This window comes from Mixophyes fleayi, chromosome 7 (assembly GCF_038048845.1).
Source record: "Mixophyes fleayi isolate aMixFle1 chromosome 7, aMixFle1.hap1, whole genome shotgun sequence".
Lineage (NCBI taxonomy): Eukaryota > Metazoa > Chordata > Amphibia > Anura > Limnodynastidae > Mixophyes > Mixophyes fleayi.
In genome coordinates this window covers 107,917,366-107,939,206 of record NC_134408.1, presented here as the reverse complement: position 1 = coordinate 107,939,206, position 21,841 = coordinate 107,917,366, and the positions used below count along the sequence as shown (strand labels likewise).

General features: G+C 40.8%; 1 protein-coding gene and 1 long non-coding RNA gene across 2 annotated transcripts in view; one reads left to right on the top strand and one right to left on the bottom strand.

Annotated features, from left to right (window-relative positions):
• Positions 1 to 21,841, top strand: part of MYL1 (myosin light chain 1) — a 427,496-nt gene that overhangs the window by 196,043 nt on the left and 209,612 nt on the right. The gene's annotated exons all lie outside the window — the stretch shown is intronic.
• Positions 20,724 to 21,841, bottom strand: part of LOC142097028 (uncharacterized) — a 3,538-nt gene continuing 2,420 nt past the window's right edge. Inside the window, exon 4 of the long non-coding RNA XR_012678089.1 lies at positions 20,724 to 21,471. This is a non-coding gene — a long non-coding RNA (uncharacterized LOC142097028). The remainder of the gene's footprint in view (positions 21,472 to 21,841) is intronic.

Here is a 21,841-nt window from a genome sequence, read left to right as displayed (position 1 = left end):
GTACAATTATTGGTGCGAATCATAAAAGTTCAGGGTTTTTAATATATTGTGGTGACCCACTCCTCTACGCAGTCCAGGTACATTTATTGGTGCGAATCATAAAAGTTCAGGGTTTTTAATATATATTGTGGTGACCCACTCCTCTACGCAGTCCAGGTACATTTATTGGTGCGATTCATAAAAGTTCAGGGTTTTTAATATATATTGTGGTGACCCACTCCTCTACGCAGTCCAGGTACAATTATTGGTGCGAATCATAAAAGTTCAGGGTTTTTAATATATTGTGGTGACCCACTCCTCTACGCAGTCCAGGTACATTTATTGGTGCGATTCATAAAAGTTCTGGGTTTTTAAGATATTGTGGTGACCCACTCCTCTACGCAGTCCAGGTACATTTATTGGTGCGAATCATAAAAGTTCAGAGTTTTTAATATATATTGTGGTGACCCACTCCTCTACGCAGTCCAGGTACATTTATTGGTGCGAATCATAAAAGTTCAGGGTTTTTAATATATATTGTGGTGACCCACTCCTCTAGGCAGTCCAGGTACATTTATTGGTGCGAATCATAAAAGTTCTGGGTTTTTAATATATTGTGGTGACCCACTCCTCTACGCAGTCCAGGTACATTTATTGGTGCGAATCATAAAAGTTCAGGGTTTTTAATATATATTGTGGTGACCCACTCCTCTACGCAGTCCAGGTACATTTATTGGTGCGATTCATAAAAGTTCAGGGTTTTTAATATATATTGTGGTGACCCACTCCTCTACGCAGTCCAGGTACAATTATTGGTGCGAATCATAAAAGTTCAGGGTTTTTAATATATTGTGGTGACCCACTCCTCTACGCAGTCCAGGTACATTTATTGGTGCGATTCATAATAGTTCTGGGTTTTTAAGATATTGTGGTGACCCACTCCTCTACGCAGTCCAGGTACATTTATTGGTGCGATATCATAAAAGTTCAGGGTTTTTAATATATATTGTGGTGACCCCACTCCTCTACGCAATCCAGGTACATTTATTGGTGCGATTCATAAAAGTTCAGGGTTTTTAATATATATTGTGGTGACCCACTCCTCTACGCAGTCCAGGTACAATTATTGGTGCGAATCATAAAAGTTCAGGGTTTTTAATATATTGTGGTGACCCACTCCTCTACGCAGTCCAGGTACATTTATTGGTGCGATTCATAAAAGTTCTGGGTTTTTAAGATATTGTGGTGACCCACTCCTCTACGCAGTCCAGGTACATTTATTGGTGCGAATCATAAAAGTTCAGGGTTTTTAATATATATTGTGGTGACCCACTCCTCTACGCAGTCCAGGTACATTTATTGGTGCGAATCATAAAAGTTCAGGGTTTTTAATATATATTGTGGTGACCCACACCTCTAGGCAGTCCAGGTACATTTATTGGTGCGAATCATAAAAGTTCAGGGTTTTTAATATATATTGTGGTGACCCACTCCTCTACGCAGTCCAGGTACATTTATTGGTGCGATTCATAAAAGTTCAGGGTTTTTAATATATATTGTGGTGACCCACTCCTCTACGCAGTCCAGGTACATTTATTGGTGCGAATCATAAAAGTTCAGGGTTTTTTAATATATATTGTGGTGACCCACTCCTCTACGCAGTCCAGAAAGATACCTGTTGCAACGTTTTGAACTAATAACTATATTGTGAGGTGTTCAGAATACACTGTAAATTAGTGGAAATGCTTGTTATTGAATGTTATTGAGGTTAATAATAGCCTAGGAGTGAAAATAAGCCAAAAACTTGATTTTTAAACTTTTTATGTTTTTTTCAAAAAAAATCCGAATCCAAAACCTTAAATCCGAACCGAGACCTTTCGTCAAGTGTTTTGCGAGACAAATCCGAACCTCAAAAATAACGAAAATCCGGATCCAAAACACAAAACACGAGACCTCAAAAGTCGCCGGTGCACATCGCTACACAATATATATTAAAAACCCTGAACTTTTATGAATCGCACCAATAAATGTACCTGGACTGCGTAGAGGAGTGGGTCACCACAATATATATAATAAGAAAACCATCAACTTGTATGATTCGCACCAATAAATGTACCTGGACTGCGTAGAGGAGTGGGTCACCACAATATATATTAAAAACCCTGAACTTTTATGAATCGCACCAATAAATGTACCTGGACTGCGTAGAGGAGTGGGTCACCACAATATATATAATAAGAAAACCATCAACTTGTATGATTCGCACCAATAAATGTACCTGGACTGCGTAGAGGAGTGGGTCACCACAATATATATTAAAAACCCTGAACTTTTATGATTCGCACCAATAAATGTACCTGGACTGCGTAGAGGAGTGGGTCACCACAATATATATAATAAGAAAACCATCAACTTGTATGATTCGCACCAATAAATGTACCTGGACTGCCTAGAGGAGTGGGCACTGGGCACCACAATAAAATATATAAAAAACCTTCAACAGGTCTGCATTACACTACACATACGGCTGCTCCTCCATCCTCTCCAACCTCTTGTTTTTGATAATGTCAGTGCATTTTGAATATTTTTCAATTTGCCCCACACCACTGAATGTACTTTATCTATGATACGCATCTATCTATCTTGACTGCGTAGTGTGGTGGCCCCGGTACACAATTTGGTACAGAGGCCACAATATAATTAAAAAACCCTCCACGTGTCAGAATTCCACCAAAAAAGGGTATGGACTGCGTAGTGTGGTGGCCCCGGTACACAATTTGGTACCGAGGTCACAATATAATTAAAAAATTGGGCATCAACTGTCACCGTTGTTTAATATATGATACACCTAAATATGGACTGCACAGTGGAGTGGCCCCGGTAGTAAATTTGGTGCCGGGGCCACAATAAAATAAATACACCCTCAACTGGTCTGAATTCCACCAAACAAGTATCTGGACTGCGTAGTGGGGTGGCCCCGGTACCCAATTTGATACCGGGGCCACAATACCTCCTCCAAACATGGTACAGACAATTCGTCATTGAGATCCATCAAGTATGTTAAAGACAGACAGGGTCGAAGTGTTATTGGTTGACTTTGTAAACAAAAAACTGTCCCTGTTGCACATAGTCGTGCAATGAAGACTGACTTTTTCATTTAAAGGCACCATCTTTCAAGTGTAGTGTTTGTAAGTCTAAGTCATATTATACTTTTGGTAAAATTGGTTTATTTTGTTCCTCTTTATGGTAACTACTAATAGAATTAAAGTATTAAATAGAAGCGGCAGTTCCTCTTTATGGTAATTAGTAATAGAATTAAAGTATTAAATAGAATTAAAGTATTAAATAGAATTAAAGTATTAAATAGAGTGGTATAGAGTTGTAGTGTGGTATAGATAGAGTGGTCCCCACAATATAATAATAAAACCCTCAACTGGTCTGAATTCCACCAAACAAGTATCTGGACTGCGTAGTGTGGTGGCCCCGGTACACAATTTGGTACCGAGGCCACAATATAATTAAAAAACCCTCCACGTGTCAGAATTCCACCAAAAAAGGGTATGGACTGCATAGTGTGGTGGCCCCGGTACACAATTTGGTACCGAGGCCACAATATAATTAAAAAATTGGGCATCAACTGTCACCGTTGTTTAATATCTGATACACCTAAATATGGACTGCACAGTGGAGTGGCAGCGGTAGTAAATTTGGTGCCGGGGCCACAATACCTCCTCCAACTTCCAAGTGTAGTGTTTATAAAGACAGACAGCGTCGAAGTGTTATTAGTTGACTTTCTTAACCCTAAAATTGTCCCTGTTGCAAATATTCGTGCAATGGACAGTTACTTTTTTATTCAAAGACTCAAGCTTTCAAGTGTAGTGTTTATAAAATATAAACAACAATACAGTAGTTTTAGAGCACGTCAATACCTCTTGTTTTAAATTATGACACGGCATTTTACTTTTGGTTTAATTTCTTGAATTTTTTTAAATTTGGTTTTACTTTTTGAACATGGCAAACGACTGTTGATTGGTCATATAATGCAAAAAAAAAAGGTCCAAGATGGAATTGTCCTCGGGCCCTCACACCCACCCTTATGTTGTTGAAATAGGACATGCACACCTTTAACAAACCAATCATTTCAGCGACAGGGCCTACCAAACAACTTTGGCTGAAATGATTGGTTTGTTTGGGCCCCCACACCAAAAAAGCTATTCATCTCTCCCTGTACAGACTAAACAGGCTCTACTGAGGCAAGATGTCGTCCTCATCCTCAACCTCTGATTCCTCTCCCCCTACAGTGTGTACTTCCTCCTCATCACACATTATCAATTCGTCCCCGCTGGACTCCACAACCACAGGTCCCTCTGTAGTATCTGGAGGGCAGTGCTGTACTTCATTGAGGAATTGATTATTCATTTTTATAAACATCATTTTTTCAACGTTCTGAGGAAGCAACCTTCTTCGCCGCTCACTGACCAGGTTCCCCGCTGCACTAAAAACTCTTTCCGAGTACACACTGGAGGGGGGACAACTCAGGTAAAATAGAGCCAGTTTGTACAGGGGCTTCCAAACTGCCTTTTTTTCCTGCCAGTAACAATATGGACTGTCTGACATGTCTACTTGGATGGTGTCAGCAAAGTAATCATCCACAATTTTTTCTATTGTGACAGCATCCAATGCAGCGAGAGTAGACATGTCTGCAATGGTTGGCAGGTCCTTCAGTCCGGACCAGATGTTATCAGCATCCCCGCCAGTGCCTCTTTTGGGAAAACTGAGCTTTTTCCTCGCAGCCATAGATGTGGAAGAAAATGAGGGTGGAGCTGTTGGCATGTCACGGTCCTCTTCAGAGGACAATCTCCTGACCAGCAGGTCTTTGCACCGCTGTAGACTTGTGTCCGCCGGAAACAGAGACACAACATACGCTTTAAACCGAGGATCGAGCACGGTGGCCAGAATGTATTCCTCTGACTTTAAAAGAGTGACCACCCTCGGATCCTGGCAAAGCGTACGAAGGGCTACATCCACAAGAGCTACATGCTTGGTGTAATCGCAATGGCTTACCAGCTCCTCCCTCACTTTCTCCAGCTGCTTCTGCAACAGCCTGATCAGGGGAATGACCTGACTCAAGCTGGCAGTGTCGGAACTGACTTCTCGTGTGGCAAGTTCAAATGGCTGCAGAACCTTGCACAACACGGAAATCAGTCTCCACTGCGCTTGACTGAGGCGCATCCCCACTCCTTTGCCTATGTCGTAGGTGGCTGTGTAGGCCTGAATGGCCTTTTGCTGCTCCTCCATCCTCTGCAGCATATAGAGGGTGGAGTTCCAGCGCGTCACAACCTCTTGTTTGAGGTGATGGCAGGGCAGGTTCATGCTTTTTTGATGTGCCTCTAGTCTGCGGTAGGCACTGGCTGAATGCCGAAAGTGTCCAGCAATTTTGCGCGCCACCGCAAGCATCTCCTGCACACCCCTGTCACTCTTGAGGTAATGCTGCACCACCAAATTAATGGTGTGGGCAAAACATGGGACGTGCTGAAAATTGCCCATATTTAATGCCCGCACAATGTTACTGGCATTGTCTGACACCACAAATCCCCATGAGAGTCTAAGTGGGGTAAGCCACTGGGAGATAATTTCCCTCATTTTCTCTAATATGTTGTCAGCGTTGTGCCTCTTATTAAAGCCTGTAATACACAATGTTGCCTGCCTTTGCACGAGCCGCCATTTTGTAGTTGCTGCTACTGATGCAGCTGTTGCTGTTGCTGCGGAAGGGGATGCATCTACCCAGTGGGCTGTCACAGTCATATAGTCCTTCGTTTGCCCAGAACCACTTGTCCACATGTCCGTGGTTAAGTGGACAGTGGGTACAACCGCATTTTTTAGAGCACTGAGGACACTTGATCGTACTTCTCTGTACATTTTTGGTATCGCCTGCCTAGTGAAGTGGAATCTCGACGGGATTTGGTACCGGGGACACAATACCTCCATCAACCCTCTAAATCCCACTCCACTGATGGCGGACACCGGGCGCACGTCTAACACCAACATTGCAGTTACAGCCGCAGTTATACGCTTTGCAATAGGGTGACTACTATCGTATTTTGTGGTCATGGCAAACGACTGTTGGACGGTCAATTGTTTTGTGAAAGACTTAGCGGTCTTACGACTTCCCCTCTGGGAAGATGACCGACTAACAGCAGCAGTGGCAGTAGTAGGCGTACCGCTGCAGGATTCCTCGGATGAATCCCGTATTGAGGAGGACTCAGTCTGGCTGCTGACTTGGGCTGCAGGACTGAATCTGATGGAGATTGTGGAGGAAGTTGACGAGGAGGGTGTTGCTGGTGTGTATCCAACTGGACCACGGGATTTAGGTGTCCCTGTACCGATGAGGGTCCTAGCCCCAGTTCCTGAACTAACCACTGAACTATGAAGGTTATTCAGGTGACGTATAAGGGAGGATGTTCCTAGGTGGGCAAGATCCTTACCCCTGCTTATTTGAGCTTTACATAAGCTACATATGGCCATACATTGGTTGTCTGGATTTGGATAAAAATAACTCCAGACCGAAGAGGTGCATTTTTTGGTCTTCTGACCAGGCATGACGATGGGCTTTTTCATCCCATGGACATCAGCTGTTTCCCCCCCTGGTGCCTCATTTACAATAACCACATCACCATCCTCATCATCAAGTTCCTCCACAGCGCCAGCTACATCATCAATAGCCTCCTCCCGAGCCACCTCTTCCCGTACAGTGATGGGAAGGTCAGGCTTGACAACCACCAACATCCTTGGACTCGCCTTGTGGATTTGTGATAATTTCTCTTTAGAAGGCAGAGTTGTTTGCTGTTTTGTTGCTGACAGCATAACTCTCTTCAATTTTTTGTAGGGGGGGGGAGGAGGAGGAGGGCTAAGATCCGTGGGTGAAGCTGAACCACTAGTCATGAACACGGGCCAGGGCCTAAGCCGTTCCTTGCCACTCCGTGTCGTAAATGGCATATTGGCAACTTTACGTTTCTCCTCAGATGATTTTAAGTTTCTCTTTTTGCTACTTTTTCTTAACTTGGGCTTTTTGGATTTTACATGCCCGGTACTACGAGATTGGGCATCGGGCTTGGAAGACGACGTTGATGGCATTTCATCGTCTATGTCATGACTAGTGGCAGCAGCTTCAGCATTAGGAGGAAGTGGGTCTTGATCTTTCCCTACTTTATCCTCCAAATTTTTGGTCTCCATTATATGTAGCACAAGATACTGCAGAATGTGTGAACTTGGTAATATTGCAGTACCAATGGACTTATACTGCTGTATTGGTTTTGCAAATTTGGTTATAATTATTATATTTTTTATTTTTTTTTAATTTTTTATTTTTTTTTACTTTTTTTTTATTTTTTAAAAACTTGGGAATAATGGGGAAATAACTATGCCCTTAGAAGCACAGAGCACAGGACACAGCACCACTGGACTGAACAGGACACGGCACAGGACCCAGCAGCACTACGGAACTCAGCAGGACAGAGCACAGGACACAGCACCACTGGACTGATACTGCAGAATGTGTGAACTTTGTAATATTGCAGTACCAATGGACTTATACTGCTGGATTGGTTTTGCAAATTTGGTTATAATTATTATATATATTTTTTTTTTTTTAAATTTTTTATTTTTTTTTACTTTTTTTTTATTTTTTAAAAACTTGGGAATAATGGGGAAATAACTATGCCCTTAGAAGCACAGAGCACAGGACACAGCACCACTGGACTGAACAGGACACGGCACAGGACCCAGCAGCACTACGGAACTCAGCAGGACAGAGCACAGGACACAGCACCACTGGACTGATACTGCAGAATGTGTGAACTTTGTAATATTGCAGTACCAATGGACTTATACTGCTGGATTGGTTTTGCAAATTTGGTTATAATTATATTTTTTTTTTTTTAATTTTTAATTGTAATTTTTTTTTTACTTTTTTTTTATTTTTTAAAAACTTGGGAATAATGGGGAAATAACTATGCCCTTAGAAGCACAGAGCACAGGACACAGCACCACTGGACTGAACAGGACACGGCACAGGACCCAGCAGCACTACGGAACTCAGCAGGACAGAGCACAGGACACAGCACCACTGGACTGATACTGCAGAATGTGTAAACTTTGTAATATTGCAGTACCACTGGACTTTTACTGCTGAATGTGTGAACTTGGTAATATTGCAGTACCAATGGGCTTATACTGCAGGATTGGTTGTGCAAATTTTGTGGTAATTAAAAAAAATTAAAGTAGTTTTTGGTATTTTTTTAAATAACTTTTTTTTATTTTTTTAAACACAGGGGAATATTGGGGAAATAACTATGCCCTTAGAAGCACAGAGCACAGGACACAGCACCACTGGACTGAACAGGACACAGCACAGGACCCAGCAGCACCACTGACCTCAGAAGGACAGAGCACAGCACACAGCACCACTGGACTGGTACTGCAGAACACAGCACAGCACAGCACAGAACTAAACAGCACAGCACAGAACTAAACAGCACAGCACGAGATCTACCAGGACAGAGGACCACCTAACACACCCTCCCTCTACCCTGATCAATGCCCGAGTGAAGATGGCGGCGACTAGCGGGGAATTTATAGGATCCGAGTATCGCGAGATCCGACAACGGGATTATGAGTCAGAGCCTCAGTTTCAGATTTGAATTTGGCGCCAATACCCGGATCTGTCTCGGATCCGACTCGGATCGGCAACGTTCGGGTGGGCTCGGATTTCATAAATCCGAGTGCGCTCATCCCTAATAAAAATATATAATTTCTGCTGAAACTGACACAGTGAAAATTTTTTGTGGCCTTTGAAATTGGTTGTAAATTTTGTCTTGGGCTCCTGTTAGTGAATGGGTTAAGGATCTCTGTTAATTACAAAAGCTATAAAATATTTAAATATGATTGGATATAACATATATAACAGAATAACGGAGAGTGTAATAGGAAGATGGGAGATCTAGTGGTTTGATGCAAAAATGGGCGCAAAATTAGTGCAACTTATGTAAACAAACACACGCAAAAGTAAAATGTTTTCATTTATATCTTGAGATGTGTTCAGTTCAGCCTACGATTTTAGGGAGGGAACGGGGCCAGGAAGGGGCATTTGGTCATAGTCAATTTACAGTAAGGACGTGCAAGCTAGAGCGCAGGCAGCCATGTCCAAATCAAGCTCTAGGTGTCTCAAAGTTACTTGTTTTTCTGCCACATCTCCTGCACCAGCTATAGGGCTAATATAAGTCCTCAGTACTGGTGATGTCAGTATAGTATATATGCTATAAAGTGTCTGATCAGGAGCAACTGTAAAAATCTCTGTATGAACAGTAGACATTAAGGACAGTCTAATAACTGTTTTTCCAAGGGATAAAAAAAATCTAAGAAAATCATTCTTTTTAAGTTTTTTAAATTTCCATGTATAATCATAAATACTTCTACTTTATTCTTCTAAATCAGTAAGTTGTTTTTTTCCTGTGCTGCATATGAATGAGAATGTTTTAATAGTAATTACTCTTAAATTTGTGTTTTTAATTTTCAATTTTCTTTTAATGTTTGAATGTTATGTGCTTGTAGAATATTTTTGGGGGAAAGGGTGTGGCTTTAAATGACTTTTTGCTGACTTTTAGTCAAATTCTTACTTATGCTTTTTTTTCTTAACAGTCTCGCAAGGACACTTTTTGGTGTAAGTATATTTGCAATCTTGAATGTACAAATAGACCACGAAGCTTGCAAGTCATGAGGTAATGCAATTAGTGGACCCCTTCATCATTTGCTCTCACATATGTAGCATTTCCTAGAAATAGCCAAAGCCCAGGTGGTGGAGCAGGAGAGCCATAGCCATTGACTCCTCCGAAGCCAGCATTTCTTTTAGTTTTATTAATCAATAGTTTTGCCTGGGAACTTGGCCTGTGGACAAGGGCAGCAGGTTTAATAATAGAATTGCTCATAGCAGTGACATGTGTACTATATTATCATATGTACCAAGATTGTGCTCTCAGTAAGTTGCACTCATAGGACCTTGTTTGGAAGAGTGTGTAAAAATGTGGCCCAAGTGTACACAAAAAAATGTATGTGAACGGGTGGATTTTTCCATGTGTATTTTGAGTTGCACGTAGTCCTCCGTATAGATGTGACCAGAGTAAAGATTTGTCAGTCATCATCATTAACTTGATAAGGATGACTACCATAGCTTTACTGTTCAAAATAAATGTAAAAAAAAGTTGAATTGCATTATATGTTGCGACTACAACTCGCTGACAAACATTGCTGTGTGACTGGATCATTAGCATACTAATCCCTTTTGTTTCTTTATGGGTTTTGTTTTTTTCACCTTTGCAATCTGGCTGGACCGAAATGCAATATGTAGACTTAACCTCCTGTATCCAACTCTCATTGTCCCATAGATTGTAAGTTTGCGAGCATGGCCTTCTTACCTCTTTGTTTGTTTTATCCAATGTGATTATTACTGTGTTTGTCCCCAGTTGCAAAGTGCTACGGAATTTGCTGGCGATATATAAATAAATGTTGATGATGATGATGATGAGACTAATATTGTGCAACAACTGAAACAATTACTTTAAAATATACATTTCATATACACTAAAAATATTTGGCTACACCTGTTAATTATTTAATTGAGGTGTTTCAATCAGACCCGTTGCCTGAGGTGTATAAAATCAACCACCTCGCCATGCAATCTCCATTTGCAAACATTTTTGATACAAAATGGATTGTTTTCAAGAGCTCACTGACTTCAAGCGTGGTACTGTGATAGGATGCCACCTTTGCTATATGACGGTTCGTGAAATTTCATCCTCGCTGGATGTTCCATGGTCAACTGTAAGTGATATTATTAGAAAGTGGAAGCATTTAGGAATGACAGCAACTCAGCCACGAAACGGAAGACCACACAAAATCACAGAGCGGGGTCAACAACTGCTAAGGCGCATGGTGCATAAAAGCCGCCAACGCTCTGCTGATTCCATAGCTGAAGAGATCCCAAAATCCACTGGCATTAATGTGAGCACAAAAATTGTGCGTCGGGAGCTTAATGGAATGGATTTCCATGGCCGAGCAGCTTCATGCAAGCCTTATATCACCAAGACCAATGCCAATTGCCGGATGTAGTCGTGTAGCACACCGACATTGGACTGTGGAGCAGTGGAAATGTGTTCTGTGGAGTGATGAGTCACGAATCTCTGTTTGGCAGTCAGATGGGCGAATTTGGGTTTGGCGGAGAACATTACCTGCCTGACTGCATTAAGCCAACTGTGATGTTTGGTGGCAGAGGGATAATGGTATGGGGCTGTTTTTCAGGGTTTGGGCTAGGCTCCTTATCTCCAGTAAAGAGCAATTTTAATGCTTCAGCATACCAAGCCATTTTGCACAATGCTATGCTTCTAACTTTGTGGAAACAGTTTGGGGAAGGCCATTTCAATTCGAACATGACTGTGCCCCAGTGCAAAGCAAGACTACAACAACATGGTTTGAAGAGTTTGGTGGGGAAGAACTTGTCTGGCCCACACAGAGCCATGACCTGAACCCCATTGAACACCTTTGTGATGAACTGGAATGGAGATTGGGAGCCAGGCCTTCTTGTCCAACATCAGTGCCTGATAATAAATGCTCTACAAAATGAATGGGCACAGATTTCCACAGAATCACTCCAACATCTTGTAGAAAGCCTTCCAAGAACAAAGCACATTGGCAGCTTCTGCCAGCAGTACTCCACCAAGGCACAATGTGTGAATCAGGGGCTGCCATGGTAGAGGCCAAAGAAGAGATCTTTGTTAATAATAAAACATTAGTTTTGTACATTTTTAAATCCTCTTTATTGTCTTTTGGTTACATGTAACTATATAGTGGCCCATCTTCATCTACAAATGTTTGCTCAATATTATTCTGATTTTGGCTTATCACAAAATTTAAGAGAATAAAAATAAAGAATAATAATAAAATAAATATATTTTGGGTATTAATACGTTAATATTGCATCACCATAGGCTGCACTTGTAGTACTACAAGCACCAACATTACCATGGATGCCGAGTCTGATCTCTATATAATTATATAGCATAGCACCAATGGCTGCACCTGTGATAGGTAAAAGAACATTACAGCAGGTTCTATTATTATAATTTACCGCCATCCATCTGAGAATGATGCACCTCCTCTTTCCCTGATATTCACACAGTTCTCATTGCTTTGCTGACCATTAGGCAAGGTGACAAATACAAATTTAAATAGGGGGCCCCCAAACATATACACCCGCGCACACAAACTATTTTGTTAATCAGGAGTTCCTTTACCAAAGGTGAAGGTTGGTCTGTTTCTTTATTGAGTTCCTATCAGTAAAACATGGTAACAAGTTCTACTGCAAACCAACATACTGAAACAATTTGTACATTTTTGTGGAGCTAAATAAAAAAACTTCCATGTCATAAAATGTGACAATAACAGGATTTCGTATGCCTACAATGTGTAACAAACATAACCATACATTTAGTTTAGCATCGGAAAGCAAAATAAAATAAATCATTATTTCAAGCAAAAAGACAGTAAAGCATAAAGGCTTATTTACAAAAATACACAAGCTTAGAAACAGTAGGTATGTATAAATATATTACTCAGGAGCATAAAATCCTTGCCAGGCCACAGAGTAAAAGTTTTTGTGATGGGGGCAGTGATACTGGTCAATCTGTTACTGAGGCCCTTATCTGATATTCTTAGCATGTGTGGGGGATGGAGCATGAGCAGTGAAGTTCTGTTTGGGCTTTCAGTGCCGCTGCTGAAAGACCAAAAGTGGCTTCTGTACATGCGTTGGCAACAGCACAGATTTACTGGCATCGCCAGACTCCCATTCCCTACTGGACCCCATAGCCAATGCACCCCCAGTGGTGGATCCAGACAGGGGCAATCATCGCAAACACCCCCCTCCCCAGCAGCGGCTGGCTGCACACTATACACATGTCCCTGTCGGCGGAGAGGCAGACAGAGAACCCTGCCCCGTCGCTCTAAACAGAATCAGAGATCAGAGCGGTCGGGCCTGCATGTTTCTGCCGACATGTACCGTATTTCCCCAAGTATAAGACGCACCCCTGTATAAGACGCACCTTAATTTTGGGGCCCAAAATGAAAAAAAAGATGTATTACGGTACATAAAGACTGACAGCTCCAAGACTGTGGGAGGCGCCTGAAGGACCTTAAGGTCCTTTTGCCAATCAGCGGGGACACGCTGTTCCAAACAGCCAGCGGGGACACAGCCAGCGGGACACGCTGTTCCAAACAGCCAGCGGGGACACAGCCAGCGGGACAAGCTGTTCAACACAGCCAGCAGAGACACAGCCAGCGGGGACTCCTCTCTCACACCAGGTGCCGACTTCTTCATTGAGGTAAGTAGCGCTTGCAGTGTATAAGACGCACCTTTTTTTTAGACCCAAAATTTGGGGGAAAAAGGTGCGTCTTATACATGGGGAAATACGGTATATATCGTGTTGCCCACTACTTCTAGAAGATAAAAGGGGGCGTGGCACTAAATCTAGGTCCTCCACTGGCCACCCCCTTCCACCACTAGTATTACCCTTAAAATTGTCATGAAATACATTTATGTTTTATGTTTGAATAACACTGCACTGTTTTAAGTTTCTTATTAATAGTTCTATAACCTATATATATTGTCACTGTCACGATTATTATACATAATTTCCTGGAATATCGGGGAGACTCCAAAATTTTCTGGAGACCTTCCAAATTCCCACAATAGTAGGCCACCGTCCCAGATCCCGCTTCTTTTCTTGTGAAGTGATTACGTGACTTGCACCATCAGACCCTGGCAATGGTGCAGGAATTGCATCACCAGGGTAGGTGCGCTGTTGATATAAGTACCTGCACCATTGCCAGGGTAAAATGTGTGTGAGGGCTATTATTATTATCATTGTATCAAGTTCACTAAATGTTGTCAATTTAATTAAATACACAGAATTAAATCCAGCATATAGGATAACCAAAATGTTGCTGTGCAGTTAGGCAGTATTAATAAACAGGAACATGGTTACAATATACTGGTGTTAAGAAAGCACTGATGTGTTAACATCTTCACACATTGGGCTAGATTTACTAAGCTGCGGGTTTGAAAAAGTGGGGATGTTGCCTATAGCAACCAATCAGATTCTAGCTATCATTTTGTAGAAGGTACTAAATAAATGAAAGCTAGAATCTGATTGGTTGCTATAGGCAACATCCCCACTTTTTCAAACCCGCAGCTTAGTAAATCTAGCCCATTGTGTTTTATTCCTTGATGCCGTGATTCCTTGATGGTTACGTGTGGCCCTTTTTATGGTTAGCGAGATGCCAACCCGAATCCTGAAGAATATCAGGTTGCCTATCACTGTATTCAAAGTTAGACTGGCAAACTGGGGTACTGACAATAGCATAACATTAATTAGGGGCATTTATGCAGCATCGGACTGGCCCAGCAGTGTCCCGGGGAGATCCCTGGTGGGACCCAGTGCTGGGTAGCTCCGCCTCTTCTCAGCAAGGGCCGTGATCACATACAAATCCAAATGGTCCCGCCTCCTTTTTCTAGGGGGGGCGCACCAGGGTCCACACCATCTACTAGGTTAATGAGTCCGCCTTTTCCATTAATTTTTTTGTGTGTGTTTTTTTATCAATGGGCGCTGGCGACCTTCCCTCTAGTAGCCGTGAACCCGTTCCTACCTCCCCCTATGTATGGAGTCATCCAATTCCAAATGTCACATGGAACGCGCACCACGTTACAGGTGCCATCCTATGTGTGGAGTGCAGGAAGCTCGGCAGCAACAAGTAAGCTTGAGAGCAGGGGGACCTTATGTCATTGTAATATGTGTGTGAGGGCAGGGCGGGGCCTTATGTCAATGGAATATGTGTGTGAGGGCGAGGTTGGCTAATGTCAATATAATTTGTGTATGAGGGGGCCTATGTTAATGTAATATGCGTGTGAGGGGGGCTTATGTTAATGTGATATGTGTGTTAATGTGATATGTGTGTGTAAGAGTGTGCGGGGGCTAATGTCAAAGTAATGTGTGTAAGGGGGGCCTTTTGTCAATGTAATATTTTATTTGTGAGGTGAGAGGACTATTTAATTTAATAGTTATGTCTATTAATTTAAGATGAGTTGACGGGACCTTTAACTTTAATGCTGGAGTGGTTTGAGGCTATTAATTGAATATGGGGCTGAGTTTGGGGAGGAGGGCTATCTATTAAATGTGAAAATGAATAATTTAATGCCGGGGATGGTTGTGGGACATGGTTTTATTGAAACTAAATGCTATTTATTGCTGGGCCTGTTTAGAAGTAAGGAAATAGGTTTATATTTGAAATGTGAATACTATTATTTTAATTTTGGGGCTAGAGAGAGATCTGGGGCCTGATTCATTAAGAATCTTAACTTTAGAGACTTCTTATTTCAGTCTCCTGGACAAAACCATGTTACAATTCAAGGGGTGCAAACTAGTATTCTGTTTTGCAGATAAGTTAAATACTGACTGTTTTTTCATGTAGCACACAAATATCAACTTTAAATTTCAGTGTACAAATAAGCTATCAAGTATTTGTGTGCTACATGAAAAAAGAGTCAGTATTTAACTTCTGTGCAAAACAGAATACTAGCTTGCACCCCTTGCATTGTAACATGGCTTTGTCCAGGAGACTGAAATAAGAAGTTTCTCAAGTTAAGATCCTTAATGAATCAGGCCCCTAGTTATTAAATGTTGGTGCTATTAATTTAATGCAGAGCTGGTTGGAGTTTTCTAAATTTTATATACTCATTTTTCTTTCCAAATAGGGCCCACAACATTCCAGGATCCAGACAAGCGGCAACTGAGCAAACAGCACCAGCAGCCACAGGTAGGGAAAGCAACAAGAAAAGGTAGGAGATAGCAGGACAGTCTGCCAACTGTATTTTCCATATTGGCAGTTTCTCTGGACCATGTTATTAAATAACCATAAATCCTTCAACCAACTCGGTGTTGATAACTTTCATCATATTCCATGTGGATTACAGCCTTCCAATATTTTTGGATTCTGCAATTATACATTATAGACAAGGAATATGGAACAGGCCAACCTCTATCTATGGACTATACTACTAGTAGAGACTTTCCACGGAGTCACTTATGTATGGTATTATGATGTTAAATACTAGTAAATTTATCAACAGACATGTCTGCTCAGTGGTACCCAAACTCGTTCATGGAGTTTCATACAATGGGATGTTTATTAACAACTTTTATTTGCTCTATACCAATGTTAAAAAGGCATGTATAGAATTTTAGTATGAACTACTCCATTAGGAATATAGGACCATCTGATATTCTCAGCAAAGCTCTATGGCTTCACACCAGTGCACCAGATGGTCTTCCCAGTACACTCCATGGTATACACTTATCATCCACTATTAGGAGACATCTTTGCAACCTAGAAGAACTCCTAGATGTGCGGAAAGGTATAAAATTCTACTATGGCTGGCAAATGCAGAGTATTAATCTGTGCAACTATTGAGCTGATAAAGGAGCAATCAGTTATTTACAGAAACGGCTTAATTTCATCCATTGGTTAACGGAATTAAAGACTGATTTACTTAAAAACATACACGTATAAGTTCATTCCTATGGGAAATAAATGTAAAAGAAGCCTAAACCAATGTGGCTAAATAAAAAGGTAAGGGGAGAAATGCAAAGGAAGAAGCGTGTATTTAAATTGTTTAAGTCTAAAGGGTCAGAGGAGTCCTTCCGTAGGTACAAGGAATATAATAAAACATGCAAAAAGGAAATTAGATTGGCTAAATTAGAAAATGAAAAGTAAGTTGCAAAAGAAAGTAATACAAACCCCAAAAAGTTTTCTAAGTATATAAATGGCAAAAGGATTAAAAAAGACAATATAGGACCCCTCAGAAATGAGATGGGTGAATTGATAAATGATACTAAGGAAAAATCAGAGGTATTAAACACTTTCTTTTCTTTAGTATTTACTATAGAGGAATAAATGGTAGGAGTAATACATAAAAATGGAAATGAAACCATACCATTAATTAATACTTGGTTGTCAGAGGAAGAAGTCCAAAGGCGAGTAAAGATTATTAAGATAAATAAAGCTCAAGGTCCAGATGGCATACACCCAAGAGTCCTTATGGAGCTAAACTCAGAAATAGCTAGACCGCTAGTCTTAATTTTCAGAGATTCAATCTCATCAGGCTCAGTACCAAGGGATTGGCGAATAGCAGATGTGGTGCAATTGTTTAAAAAGGGAACACGATCACAACCAGGGAATTATAGTATAGACCTATGAGCCTGACATCAATAGTGGGGAAACTACTGGAAGGCATATTAAGGGATAGTATTCAGGATTACTTGGTGCGTAATAAGATTATTAGTTGGAATCAACATGGATTTGTGAGGGATAGGTCATGTAAAACTAATCTAATTAGTTTCTACGAGGAAGTTAGTAGGAATTTAGACCAGGGCAGCACAGTAGATGTGGTCTACTTAGATTTTGCAAAGGCCTTTGATACAGTGCCACACAAGAGGTTGGTTTACAAAATAAGGGAACTGGGTCTAGGAAACATCATTTGTACTTGGATCAAAAACTGGTTAGAGAATAGGGAACAGAGAGTTGTGATAAATGGAACATTTTCAAATTGCCCAAAAGTTTTAAGTGGAGTACCTCAAGGTTCCATGCTGGGGCCACTCCTTTTTAATATATTTATTAATGATCTTGGTGATGGTTTAGAGAGTAAAGTTTCTATTTTTGCGGATGACACTAAACTATGTAAGGTAATAAAATCAGAGCAAGATGTAGCTTCTCTACAGAGGGACTTAAATAAACTAGAGGATTGGGCGGCCAAATGGAATATGAGGTTTAACATAGATAAATGTAAGGTTATGCATTTACGGATCAAAAACAAGAACGCAATTTATTAATTATATGGAATTAATTTAGGAGTATCTATAATGGAAAAGGATTTGGGAGTGCTCGTAGACAGTAGACTTAGCAATAATACTCAATGTCAAGCAGCAGCTGCAAGGCCACCAAAGTATTGGCATGCATAAAAAGGGGCATAGATGCAAGGGAAGACAGTGTATTTTTGCCACTGTATAAATCGTTGGTAAGACCTCATCTTGAATATGCAGTACAGTTCTGGGCACCACTCTATAAAAAAGATCATTTGGAACTAGAAAGGGTTCAGAGAAGGGCGACAAAATTGATAAAGTGTATGGAGTCATTAAGTTATGAGGAAAGATCAGCCAGTTTAGCCATGTTTTCTTTAGAAAAGAGGCGTCTAAGGGGATATATGATTACTATGTACAAATACATTAGGGTCAATACAGAGAACTTTCTTGGGAACTTTTTACCCCAAGGACTATACAGAGGACACGCGGTCACCCCCTAAGGTTAGAGGAGAGGGAATTTCACAACCAGCAAAGGAAGAGATTCTTTACAGTAAGGGCAGTCAAGATATGGAATTCATTGCCAGGGAAGGCTGTGATGGCAGATTCAAAAGATATATTTAAGAAAGGGCTAGACAAATTTTTACCGGAAAAGTGTATCCAAGGATACGACCGTTAATTAAAATGAAGGATAGTAGTGGATATAGGGTAAAAATAGGACTGCAATATTGGTTCTGGGAGGATTTTCACAATTGAAACACATTGGAGGTTGCTTACTCTGGATAAATTTTAAATATAAGTGCAGGATTGCTGGAGATCCAAAATAGGTTGAACTTGATGGATTGGTGTCTTTTTTCAACCTAATCAACTATGTTACTACATTACTTCACCTTAATTTCAAGTAAAAGACTGAGATATTGTGGGAAACAATATTTTGATCTGGTTTGATTGCTAGGTTATCTGTTTATTGCAGTGATTTTTTTACCTATTTTTAAGTGTCTATGCTAAATGCATTGTCTATCCCATGTATATTGATTGTATTATTTGTAAGTTGCCTTTTCCACCTTAACCTATTTGATCTAGAAATAAAAGCTTAAAGGTTCTTGCTGTTGGCTATTGACTTGGGAGCAAGTAAGTCCTACCAGTACCATTGCCCCTCTGTCACCCATATTTGTTCTCATACCAACCGAATCTAAACTGCGAGGAAAGAGGAAGAACAGCATAGAAGAAAAATAAATAAATCCTTACATTGTAGTCACTCCATTCCTCCAGGGCGTTACATAGGGAGTATAGGAGTATATTGGAGGTATGGCCCAGTGCAATCTAGCAACAATGCTGAGAGACACCCGGCTACCTGTACCTTTAAGTGTTGCGAATATCAACTAATGATATTGTGACAGTGTCAGTGAAGAGGACCCACGGGGGGGGAGGTCGGGACCGATGAGCTGGAGAGTAAAGAAGAAAAGAAGCTCATTGGAGCCTTAATGTTAGTACTGCAGGGAAAATGGGAACGTGTGGGGTTGGAGAGAAACATGTAAGGGAGCTGGAAATTGTTATTAACGTCTCCTCCATCTGTGAGTTGAGAAAGAGACCCATTAAATTGGGTATTTGTGAAATCAAGTTACTATTGTTTGGCTGGTCAGATTAGTGCAGTTGTTATTCCAATTAAGCTTAATGATATGGAATGATGATTTTGAACTAGGTAGAAAAAATACATTGTGCAGGGTTACAAAGAACAGCAGATTTTCCTGATTTTTCATTTTGGTATGTGCCTACAACAAGTTAATGAAATAAAATAATGCCACCATACTTGTGCAAATAAATAGATGAGATGAAGTTTAATATGTGTCATTCTTAAAATTGGCATACTCAAATTGCACCTCTCTTCAAGAATATCCATACAGGCAAATGCATGTTTAATATCAGTCATGTTCAAATTGCTCCTGTTTCTACATTTCAAAAAAATCTTTGGTCCTCTCTGGTGGCTGATCACTCCCCTTCAACAGCGCTTTTGCAGGGAGCCCCTACCATTGCATTCCCCCGGTGGGCCCTTCATGCCCCACTCCGACACTGGCTGTATCACACTTTGTGCCCTCCATTATGCTGCTCTTTGTTCCCCTTCACTTACCTCTCTATTGTTTTCTTCTCTTTTTTTCCTTCCTTTCTGTTTTCTTTCTTTCATACTTGTCCGTTGCGGACAAGTATAATGATAAAGGGGGATACAGTGTAAGGAATCAGGCACAGTGTGATGAAGGGAGCACAGTGTGATGATGAAGGGAATTCAATGTGATGAATGGGGCACAGTGTAATGATGAAGGGGGCACAGTGTAATGATGAAGGGAGCACAGTGTAATGATGAATGGGCACAGTGTGATAAAGGGGCTATAGTGTGATTTTGGAGGGGGCACAGTGTGATGTTGGAGGGGTTACAGTTTGATGAAGGAGGCATAGTGTAAGGATGAATGGGCACAGTGTGACAGAGGGCACAGTGTGACGAAGGGGTACAGTGTAATGACGGGGGCTTCAGTGTGATGAAGAGGGATACAGTGTGATGAAGGGGCTATAGTGTGATGATGGAGTGGGCACAATGTGATGATGGAGGAGGGCACAGTATAATGAAAGAGGGGGCGCAGTGTGATGAAAGAGGGGTTGCAGTGTGATGAAGAAGGGAGCTCTTTTTTCTCCTCTATAGGGCTCACCAAATTAATTTCCCAAAAATGTCAAATTTTATTACAATGAATACATTGCCTTCATTTATATTATTCATATAACAATAAATGTTCACTGTTTAATGTATTTATTTGTATTACTCTCTTTATTAAAGTTTATTATATGATTTGTATTAAAAGAAGAAAAGCATTATAGAATGAACAAATAATTTTTAAAGAGAAGGACGCAAATTCCAAGATCCCATACAATTAAGCATTGTTTCCATTTATTTGAAGGGGAACAAGACCCGGGGCAGTCAAGAGGAATTTTGGGCCCCAGGACAGCAACTTCTTGGGGCCCCTTCCATAGCCGTTGACCATTTCCGATTGGTGGCTCCTCCCACTTCACAGCCCGCCCTCTCTGCACTGCTGTATATATCCTCTGAAGCATGGTGCAGGAATTAATCACAACATTGAAATAAGAAACTAGAGAGAGATTTTCTGAGTGCTGTTATTATATTCCAAACCAGTATAATGTTTGTCATAAGTTTGCAGTTGCAGTAAGAATATATTTGAAAAGAAGGCTTATTACTGAATATAATGACAGGTACTGCAATGTTCTGTGTGCCCTTACTTCAGCCAACAACTGCAATATCTAAATAATGAAATAAAAAAACTTTACTACCCAAACTCTATTAAAACAATTATGCACCAAGCCTATTCTATGTGATTGATGACAGAATAATAATTTCTCCTTTTTATGCTTATAGAGAAAACAATAGAGATACACATTGGAACAAATAGTATCACACATTTCACCAGGTTTCAGAAATTTATTTTTTTCAGCCTGTGTGCAATGATTATTGCTCGTTCAGCAACTCTTCCATCTGTAAGAGAAGTATCAAGAGAGAGATTAGCTGCGAGTCTAAAACAGTCATGTAGTCAAACTCTAGATTCAAGTATTAGGCCCCCAAGTGTTGAGTCCAGTCAGCCAGGTTCCTTTGTGCTTGCATTGGGGCACCTGAACCATAACAGTGACGGTGAGAGGACAGAACAACGGGAGTAGGGAGCCTCATTGTTTATAATAATTCATCTTGCACAGGAGATTTAAAAAGAAAATGATATACATAATCCAATAGTTTATAACTACACATGATTTAAAACGGTTATGGTACAATCCACATAGAGGGCCTGATTAATCAAGGAACGCATTTGTTTTATAATGTTCCTAATTCAATTCTGTGAACTCCCGAATTC